The sequence below is a fragment of the Miniopterus schreibersii genome (assembly GCF_964146895.1).
Source record: "Miniopterus schreibersii genome assembly, chromosome: 1".
In the NCBI taxonomy this organism is placed as follows: Eukaryota; Metazoa; Chordata; class Mammalia; order Chiroptera; family Miniopteridae; genus Miniopterus; species Miniopterus schreibersii.
The window spans coordinates 114727076-114736190 of record NC_138101.1 but is presented as its reverse complement, the minus strand read 5'-3'; the positions used below and the strand labels follow the sequence as shown (position 1 = coordinate 114736190).

General features: G+C 40.4%; 1 pseudogene across 1 annotated transcript; it reads right to left on the bottom strand.

Annotated features, from left to right (window-relative positions):
* Positions 1-4780: 4780 nt before the first annotated feature.
* On the bottom strand, positions 4781-9012 carry LOC308556988 (centromere protein L pseudogene; annotated as a pseudogene). The gene is made up of 2 exons (XR_014000603.1): positions 8950-9012; positions 4781-8385 (listed from the first exon to the last, which is right to left on the bottom strand). The product of XR_014000603.1 is annotated as a centromere protein L pseudogene (transcript).
* Positions 9013-9115: the final 103 nt, after the last annotated feature.

Below are 9115 nucleotides of genomic sequence, written 5' to 3'. Positions count from 1 at the left end.
GGGCCTCTGGGAATCTTGGGGTGGGGCCAAAGGTGTGAGTCAGATGCTGGTGATTCAAATATGGCCCCTGCCTGCTGGCTGTGTGAGGAGAGGACTCATCAAAAGAGCAATGGCCTCTGCCAGCTCTTCTGCCTGGGAGAAAGCCGCCCCTCCACCTCTTGCCCAATTTCAGGCAGGTTAGTTCCTCCTCACATGTCCCAGGTTCCTTTCCAGCTGCTGCCCGGTGCTGGGGCTTAGCGGGAGTGCGTCTGAGTGAGTCTGTGCGAGGGCCCTTTAAGAGGAGATGTCTGGGGCTCCCGCAGCCTCCATGACCCTCAGAGACAGTCCCCGATGGTTTTGTTTTTTTTTAAACATATCTTTATTGGTTTTAGAGAGAGGAAAGGAGGGGGAGAGAGATAGAAACATCAATGATGAGAGAGTCATTGATCGGCTGCGTAGCCCACAACTAGGGCATGTGCCCTGACCGGGAATCGAGCACCAGATCTCCTGGACCCTCGGTCGATGCTCAACTGCTGAGCCATGCCTGGCCAGGCCCCTATGGTTTCACAGCCCGGAGTTGTGGGAACGTCTCTTCCCCCGCCTGTGGGTCTGGGACTCCTCCCTCCTCCAGGAAACCCCCACTGCTGAGATGTCCCTCCGGGTTTAACCAGCAGCACCCCCGATCTGCCTGCGTCTCCGCCCCTCCTACCAGTCTTGGTGCTTCTTCAGCTCCCTGGTTGTAGGGCTCCTGTTCAGCCAGATTTCAGGAGGCTCTGAGTGATGGCTGTTCTGTATTTTCTAATTTTGATGTGGTCGTGGGAGGCTGTAGGTGCAGCGGTTACCTATGCCACCACCTTGTTTCTCTCTCTCATGTGTTGATTCTTGAAAAATATTTTGCGATGCTCCTTGGCCAGTGTAAAGTTCAAACTCCACAGTCTGGCACCCAAGAGCCTCCACATGTCCCTAGTCCTTTCCAGCCTTGTTGAAACTGGATTGTTATATATACACTGCGGTTTCACAATCCTCTTCAAATGTGTATATCCTACACAAATTAATTCTGTAATTATACTTTTAGTGAGCACCATACCCACTATGTGCAAGTTGCTACAGGGCTGGATCCATAATCCTGCCATCAGTTTATGTTTTTACTGGTTTTCTGTTTTTTAAATCCTCACCTGAGAATTTTTTTATTGATTCTAGAAAGAGAGGGGAAGAGAAAGAAACATTGATTGGTTGCCTCCTGTACCCACTCCAACCAGGGATTGAACCCACAACCTAGGTATGTGCCCTGACAGGAAATCAAATCCACAACCTTTTGGTGCATGGGACAATGTCCCAACTAACTGAGCCACCCAGCCAGGGCTTTTTTTTTTCTTTTTTAAAATGAACTATTAGTTTATAGAAACACTCCAAAGTATTGACATAGTCCTTTGTGCAACTATGTATAGTGTTTGAGATTTTTTGATGTTATTAACATGCTGTTATATACACATAATCTATTTTTGGAGGACAAAGGGGAAGCATCTATTTTCCTGGGCTATGTACCCCAAAAATAGAATCACTGAATTAAATTACAGTGAGTTTCATAGCTTGTTATATTTGGCAGATTTTCTTTCAAAGACTGAAAATATTTCCGGATTGCCCACAAAATATTCATACTAGTTTTCATGCAGTATCTATTTCACTGGGTTTTATATTTTTAAAATATTTTTGATATTTTGACACATTTAGGGCTACTGCTAGCCTATCAGTGCCTTTGTGCAAGTTAGAAGACAGCAGCCATGCAGGCATATCTTTGTATACAGGCCATCTTTGCACAAAGAAAAAGGTGCCCTTCCTCTGGATGGACACAGGCCCATGACAGGGCAGATGGCTCTGTAGATGGAGTACAGGCTATATTTCAGCCCCCTGTTCCCATCTGGATCTTCATTTGTGGGGCTCTGTATTTATTTAACAAACATTTTGAACCTCTGCTAAAATAGGTAAAATCATAACTTTAACATAAATATATAATAAACACATTTCAAAAACTTTATCCAACTCATTAATAAGGGATCCAGGAAGATATTAATATTGGCTCAAAGAGCATTTGCAGAGCTGGGTATCTACTGGCAATTTAATAAAGAATTGTTAGGATAAGATGGCTGGGTTAGATAAAAACTATTTAATACCTATGGAGCAATAAACTATAACTCTTGTGATTATCTTTCTCACCAGACAGACTATTTGCATCTCTACCAGACATCTTCAGGGTAACCTGTAAAGAGTTGTAAAATAGTTCAACTGATAGAAAGTAAATCAAAGTACAAGCCTAGCACTGCACAGAAACAATACCCAGAAATCTCTTTTGCTTATTTCCAAGTTTTGCATATACTCTGACAGTTTCCTTCATCTGCAATCAGAAATAATCTCCAAAGATTACTCTTGATACAAAAAGACTGGTCTCATAAAATTTTATTAGCTTCATTATTTACATAAGTGTAGCAAGGAAATTAACTATTAGGCCAAACTGAGTTTGCTCTGCAAAGCTTAAGAGCCATACAATATTGAGCAACTACCAAGCACAAAACACTGTATTTACCAGATTTCACCTGCAGTACATACTTAGACCTTACAAATAAGAATCATTCTCAAATATGTTCTTCACTGCACAGTTGATTTTCCCATTATTTTCAGGTAAAAATAAGGGCAAATTATTAACCTGCACAAATAACTATGGTTATGAACAGTAAGGATATTCAGTAAAAGTGTTTTCTGAATTCTGAGGGGTCAGTGAGAATCAGATGCCATTAAAAATGTACCAAAGTTTAGAAGTTTTCACATTTAAAAATGTACAGAAGTTTCAGTTTATAAGAGCATACGCTACTAAATTGAGAGTTAGCTATAGTTTTAAAAGATTGGGTATTTTTTCCAACCCTGTTTTCCAGATCACTGATTGGACCACCCCTTCATCTATCCTACGTTTATTCCTGCCAGTGTTATTTATGTATTATTTATTTATTTATTTATTTATTTAATTTATTTTTATCCTCATCTGAGGATATTTTTTCCATCACTTTTCAGAGAGAGTGGAAGGGAGGGAGGGAGAGGGAGGGAGGGAGGGAGGGAGGGAGGGAGGGAGGGAGGGAGGGAGAGAACAAGAGAGAAAGACATCGATTTGAGAGAGACACATTGATTGGTTGCCTCCCGCACTGCACGAGCCCTGACCAGGGTCAGAATCGAGCCTGCAACCGATTATGTGCCCTTGGCTGGAATTGAACCTGGGCCCGTTCAGTCCACTGACTGATGCTCTAACCACTAAGCAAACTGGCTAGGGCTCTTACAATTATTTGGTAAATAAGTCCATCAAAATTTTGTCAAAATTTAACATATATCATGGTTTCTTTTCAGACTCAGCTAGAATAAACTAAAGCAAATAAAATCTGCTTCATTCATACTCTCAACAACTTGTTACTCAAATTTTATCTTTCATTATACTGTTGCATATTCTGAAACAAATTTGTGCTTTATTTTAGGACAAAATTACTCTTTTTTTCCTTGAAAAAAAAACCTCATCCAATTATTTTGCATGCATAGTTGTAATTTTATGTCACTATTTCTGCTAGTATAGTTTTAATTGTGCATATTAATTATAAGTTTTACCCAAAGTAACTAACTTATATTTCAAATAGAAAACTGGGAGGCAGATCATTAAGAACTGTTTGTTACATATGAGCATTTCAGCAGTTTAGCAAAGCTCACAGATACATATACCACATCTCATAATAGCTACACACATACACCTTTTTTTAAAAAAAATTGTATTGATTGATTTTAGAGAGAGAGAAAAAAAAATTGATTCTTGGTTGATTCTTGTATGTGCCCTGACAGGGAATCACACCCACTGGTGTATCGGGACGCTCTACCCTACTGAGCTACCTGGCCAGTGCCTCTTTGCACACCTTCTTAAAGTGGCAAAATGAATACATTCCTTACCATGACCCAAAGATATAATCACTCATTACATATTAAAAAACAACACAAAAAACCCCAAAGAAAAAACCAAAAACTTAAGATCATGCTTAGTAATCAGTGTTCAGTATTCAGTCATACTTAGAAATCATTCATGTATCAAAAGATTATTATAAATTAAATTGATTTACTATTAGTCCAAGTTTTTAAGTTACCTAAGGATTTTGGAAATTTTGTTTAAGCTGGCATACTATAAACCATACTGTCACGAAAACTTAGTTGAAATTATGATTCCATTTATTTGAACACAAATATACATTTTATTAATCTTAAACATTTTATAGGAGTAATGCTAGCTTATTTCAGAAATAACCAATATAAGAAATTTATGAAAATAAACGTTGCCACTAAAGAGAGCTGTCAGTCATTAGTTAGATAGCAAAGTGGGGCTAGAGTTGACCAAGAGGCCTGTATAGGCGTTTCTCAGGCGATTCAGAGATCCTTAGAGACATGGTTCTGTGATGAGCCCCAAGGTGTGCTGGTCAGACCAGCAACAGTGTCATTCACCTTAGATGTCTATTTGATTATCAATGTTGATGGTTTGGGCTTGTCATTTCAACAGTCTATTATGGTTCAGGATGGTGTAAGGAGCTCTGCATTAGAGTTATTCTTAATCATTTGTGTGGAATTTCCAAAGTAGTACATGCTTATTTTAAGAAAATTAAAGAAATATATGACAGAATGAGGAGAAAAAAATAAATTTATGAAGTTCAAGTTAACTGATTTCTTTATGAGAAAATAAACCTGAATCTTATGAAAAAGTAAAATGTATGCTTACAGTGTAGTTAGTACTGATAGAGAAAAAATATAAAACTGTTTATTTTCTTTCTTAAATCAAAATTGTCAAATCAGTCTGATCTGGATTTTTAAAATGTTTCTGAGCTAGCAGTTTCTATAAGAGTAATTTTCCCCTAAAAGTTCAGCACAGTTAAAGTATTAAAGGTACAGTTTGTTTATTTTCTGTAAATTTTTTGAATATTTTATTTGTTTAGGCACCTATTATCTCTATAAACTATCACATAGTGATAAATAGGTGTCTAAACTTAAGAGATGTAGAGAAATATTTCACACTTGCACAATTAGAGGCAAAGGTTATGCTAAATTATAGACATAAATACAAAGAGAGCTTATAGCTTCAGTTGTATGACTTCAGCCATGGATCAAAAATAAACAGAAACACAAAAGCTCACCTATCCTGATCTCAAAGAATTCCTTCATAGTGGGCATCAAATACCTGGTTGATTGAATTGAGCTCACAAACAGACAAACAAAAAGACAAATCAGATTCTCTGTCATCTGTCATCCAATAATAGAGAATACGTCTTTCTCATCCATCCAACAGAGATTCTAAATCATCAGACCATATCAGCAAATTTTCTAATCATTGCTGCCATCAGTAGAGAATAATTGCTTGGCCTTGAATGAACCAGAAACAAAAACAAAACCACAAAATTGGGGGGGAAAACAAAAACCCACCAGAATCAGTACAGTTAGTTTTACCACTGCTTGAGAATCACTCTGGAAGCCAAGAAATGACATGTCTGTGCTTAAGCAACTCATAGGTACACTTCCAAAGCAAGGCAGTTTAATTGGCTCTGTCAGATAAGTCCATTTAAACATCTCAATGGGATGACTTCTGAAAGGGCTGAAGTAAATTTTCAGAAAGGTAAAATCTTGACTATCTTGGAAACATAAAATAAGCTCATACCAAAAATGTTATTAAACCCATTAGCTGATCATGGAACCAATGAGATGTTAAAATTGGCTCAAGGAGCCCTGACTGGTGTTGCTCAGTGGTTAGAGTATCAGCCCATGCACTGAAGGGTCCCGGGTTCAATTCCCAGTCAACAGCACGTACCTGGGTTGCAGGTTTGATCCCCTGCCCCAGTCAGGGTGCATGCAGGAGGTAACCAATCAATGTGTCTCTCTCACATCCATATTTCTCTCTCTCCCCCTCTCCCTTCCACTCTAAAAATCAATGGGAAAAAAATATCCTCAGTGAGGATTAACAAATAAATAAACCCGTTAATTAATTAAAAATGGGATCAAGGAGCATTTAAGGAGTCAGGGATTTATAAACAGCTTAGTATCCTGCAAGGCCGTCAACTGTAACCTTTGGCATTCTCTTTTCTACTGAACAGAAGTTATGTGCATCTCTACCAGACAAAAAAAAATCTACAACTTAATCTGCCCCTAAGGAGTTGTAAAATAGTGCAGTCAAAATCTCTTTCTATTTGTGTTTCCATGTTTTGCCTATCACTTTTTTCCTTATGGTAGGACTAGGGTGACAAAGCTAATTAAGAAGTTCTCACTTATTTATGGTAATAGTAACTTCAGTAATTATATTTTTGTTTGTTTGCTTTTTAAAGATTTTTAGAGAGAGAAGAAGGAAGAGGGAGAGAAAAAAACATCAATCACGGGTTTGAACCCAAAGCTGGGACATGTGCCCTAACAGGGAATCAAACTGGCAACCATTTGGTGCGTGGGAGGACACCCAAACAACTAAGCCACACTGGCCAAGGCATAACTTCAATAATTTTAAATGCTTTTCCTTTAATTGCTATTGAAGCTGAGTACTTTTGTAGATAGAGTCTTTCTGTTTCTCCTCATATAAACTCTTAATTCATCTACTCTGAATCACTCTGGGAATGAAATTTGGGCTTCTTTTTTTTCTTCTTCATTTTAAAAATGAGTATTTAATTCAACACTGCAGTAAGAACAGAACAATATTAAAAACAGAAGCACATTAGCAGCTTAAAAATGTTTATTAATCTTTAGTTTCCTCTGGAGATTTTTTATTGCTAGTTCTCTACAGCAAAATGATGCTAGGAAAATGTTTTAGAAGACAAAATTCTCTACGAATGCAAATCTAACATGCTTAAATAGGAGCACAGTTTTTAAAGACCCAAATAAAAAATATTCATTATTAGCACTATCTCATTTGTATCCTAAAAGTTTGACATAATGTACATTACATATTTTTTAGAAAGATGGCCAACAAATTAACAACTCAGCATTTTCTAGAGACTGGCATCCTAGATCAGCTTGACTATTACATGAGCACCTGGCTGTGGTTCACCCACTACCACCTTCATTGTTCTTCTATATCCTTTTTAGCTTCCATCTGAGCAACTCCAAAGGCACTGTGAAAAAAACAGATGCAGATACAGATGGCCATTTCTCCTGCAGTCTCTCTCATAATAGCAATTAGGAAAATAATAGAGAAAAAGGTATATAATCCATATCTTATAGTCCCCACAAGGTCTCATTCAATTTGAAAAATTGCCAGTTCTGTCAAATATGCCAACACTCCGATAAGGTATTTATGACACAGAATCTTTACTTTTCCATCAGCATGTGCCAAAGCTATAGATATTGAAACACTAACCAATCTCGTGGCTGATAACTGACTTTTGAAATGCCTATGGAAATGTGAATAGAGACGGTCCATGAATAAACCAGCTTCCTCCTTGGTAACTTTCCCAGGTGTTTTGTGGACACTGTGCCACACAACTTTTGCATCCTCTGGATGTATGACATAAGAAATGTCCAGACCTCGAGAGCTACAAGGTACAGACCAAAGAAATTCAGTAGTAGCCGCATAACGGCCCGTTTTACATGCAGTCCACATAGCAGGCATCCAGGAGAGATTAAACGCGTTGATTGCTAGGGACTGAAATAACAGTCAAAAGTTTTATGAAACCAGGTTCCAATTATGGCTGTAAGAGTCTCTGCTCTGTTTGCAAGGAATAAGGGTAGACAGGTGAAATCTGAAACACTCTCCAAAAGACTGTCTCCATATAGACAGCAGAAACAAACCAGTCCACAGCACTTTACCTTCTCTGTTCTCAGATGGCAATTGAGATTCTGACAGAATCTGGACAAGAAATGCTCCAGGGTCTCTGTGTTCCTTTCATTCCTCGGAGAGTAGAGAAAATCACTTCGATGTTGAAGTCTTCTCCCACTTCCACAGCAAGTCCTTTTTGCTTCTGAGCAGCAATAAATGCGCTCAGAAGTTTAGAACACTTTGAGATTTGCATGTATGGGAGAATTCATATAGGGGAGTTAAACTATATGAAGTCCCCTGTTTATGCAGAAGGAATGCGACCTTCTGAGGAGCACCATCTTCCGGCAACTGTGAACCCTGGGGGATTTTCCTCCGAGGTGGAGTCAGGAGAAATGACCTCGGCTTCCTGAGGAATTTTAATTGTTGGTGCAGAGGGCTGGCACCTATCATCTTTAAGCCTTGAGGATGCACTTTGCACGGGAGTCGATTCTGGTGCGTCACAAGAATTCATGGTCAATAAAACGCTGTAATGACGCTGTGTCACCCAATCCGGCTTCACGAACCATTCTTCAAGTCTGGATCCAAAACCACGCGGAGACTGAAATCCCCTTTAAAAAAAAAAAAGCCACCCAAATGACTCTTAAGACAGAGACCGGAGGAACACGTGGCCCGCACAAATTACTTGGTGATCCACAAGACGCGACTCACAGGGTCACCAAAACGCCAGTAAGGAGAGCGCCGCTCGCGCAGGCGCCGGGCGAGCCGCCTCCGCCCTGGGCCGAGCAGCCCCGCCCGCCCTCCACCGGCCCGCGCCGCGCCTGCCCGGGCTCCTCTGCCCTCCGCCACAGCCCGCCTGTGCCAAGGCCAGCTGCGAAACCCTGCGGTGAGCGGCGGCAATTAGCCCTCGGCCGCGGAACTTAAACTCGTTTGCCAGGTCGCTCTGCGGCTCCACCAAGAAGCCAAGGCGGCTTCCTTGTCGCCCATTCCAAGTCAGCGAAGCAACTGCGGTGGCCATTGTAACTACGGTCACAACGGAGGGACCTAACCATTGTCAATTTTGCTAACCGCTTGGCGGTGGTTCTCAGCTCTTTTCAACTTTTTTTAATATCTTTATTGATTTCAGAGAGGAAGGGAGAGAGAGAGAAACATCAATGATGAGAGTCATCACCTACCGGCTGCCTCCTGCGCAATCCCCACCCGGGACGGAGCCGCAACTGGGGCACGTGCCCTGACCGGCGGACCCGGAATCCCACGGAAATCTGGATCCTAGGTCCACGCTCGGCCGCTGAGCCCCGCCCCGCCCACCGGGCGCCGCTCCTTTCTATTGGTGCAAAGTTT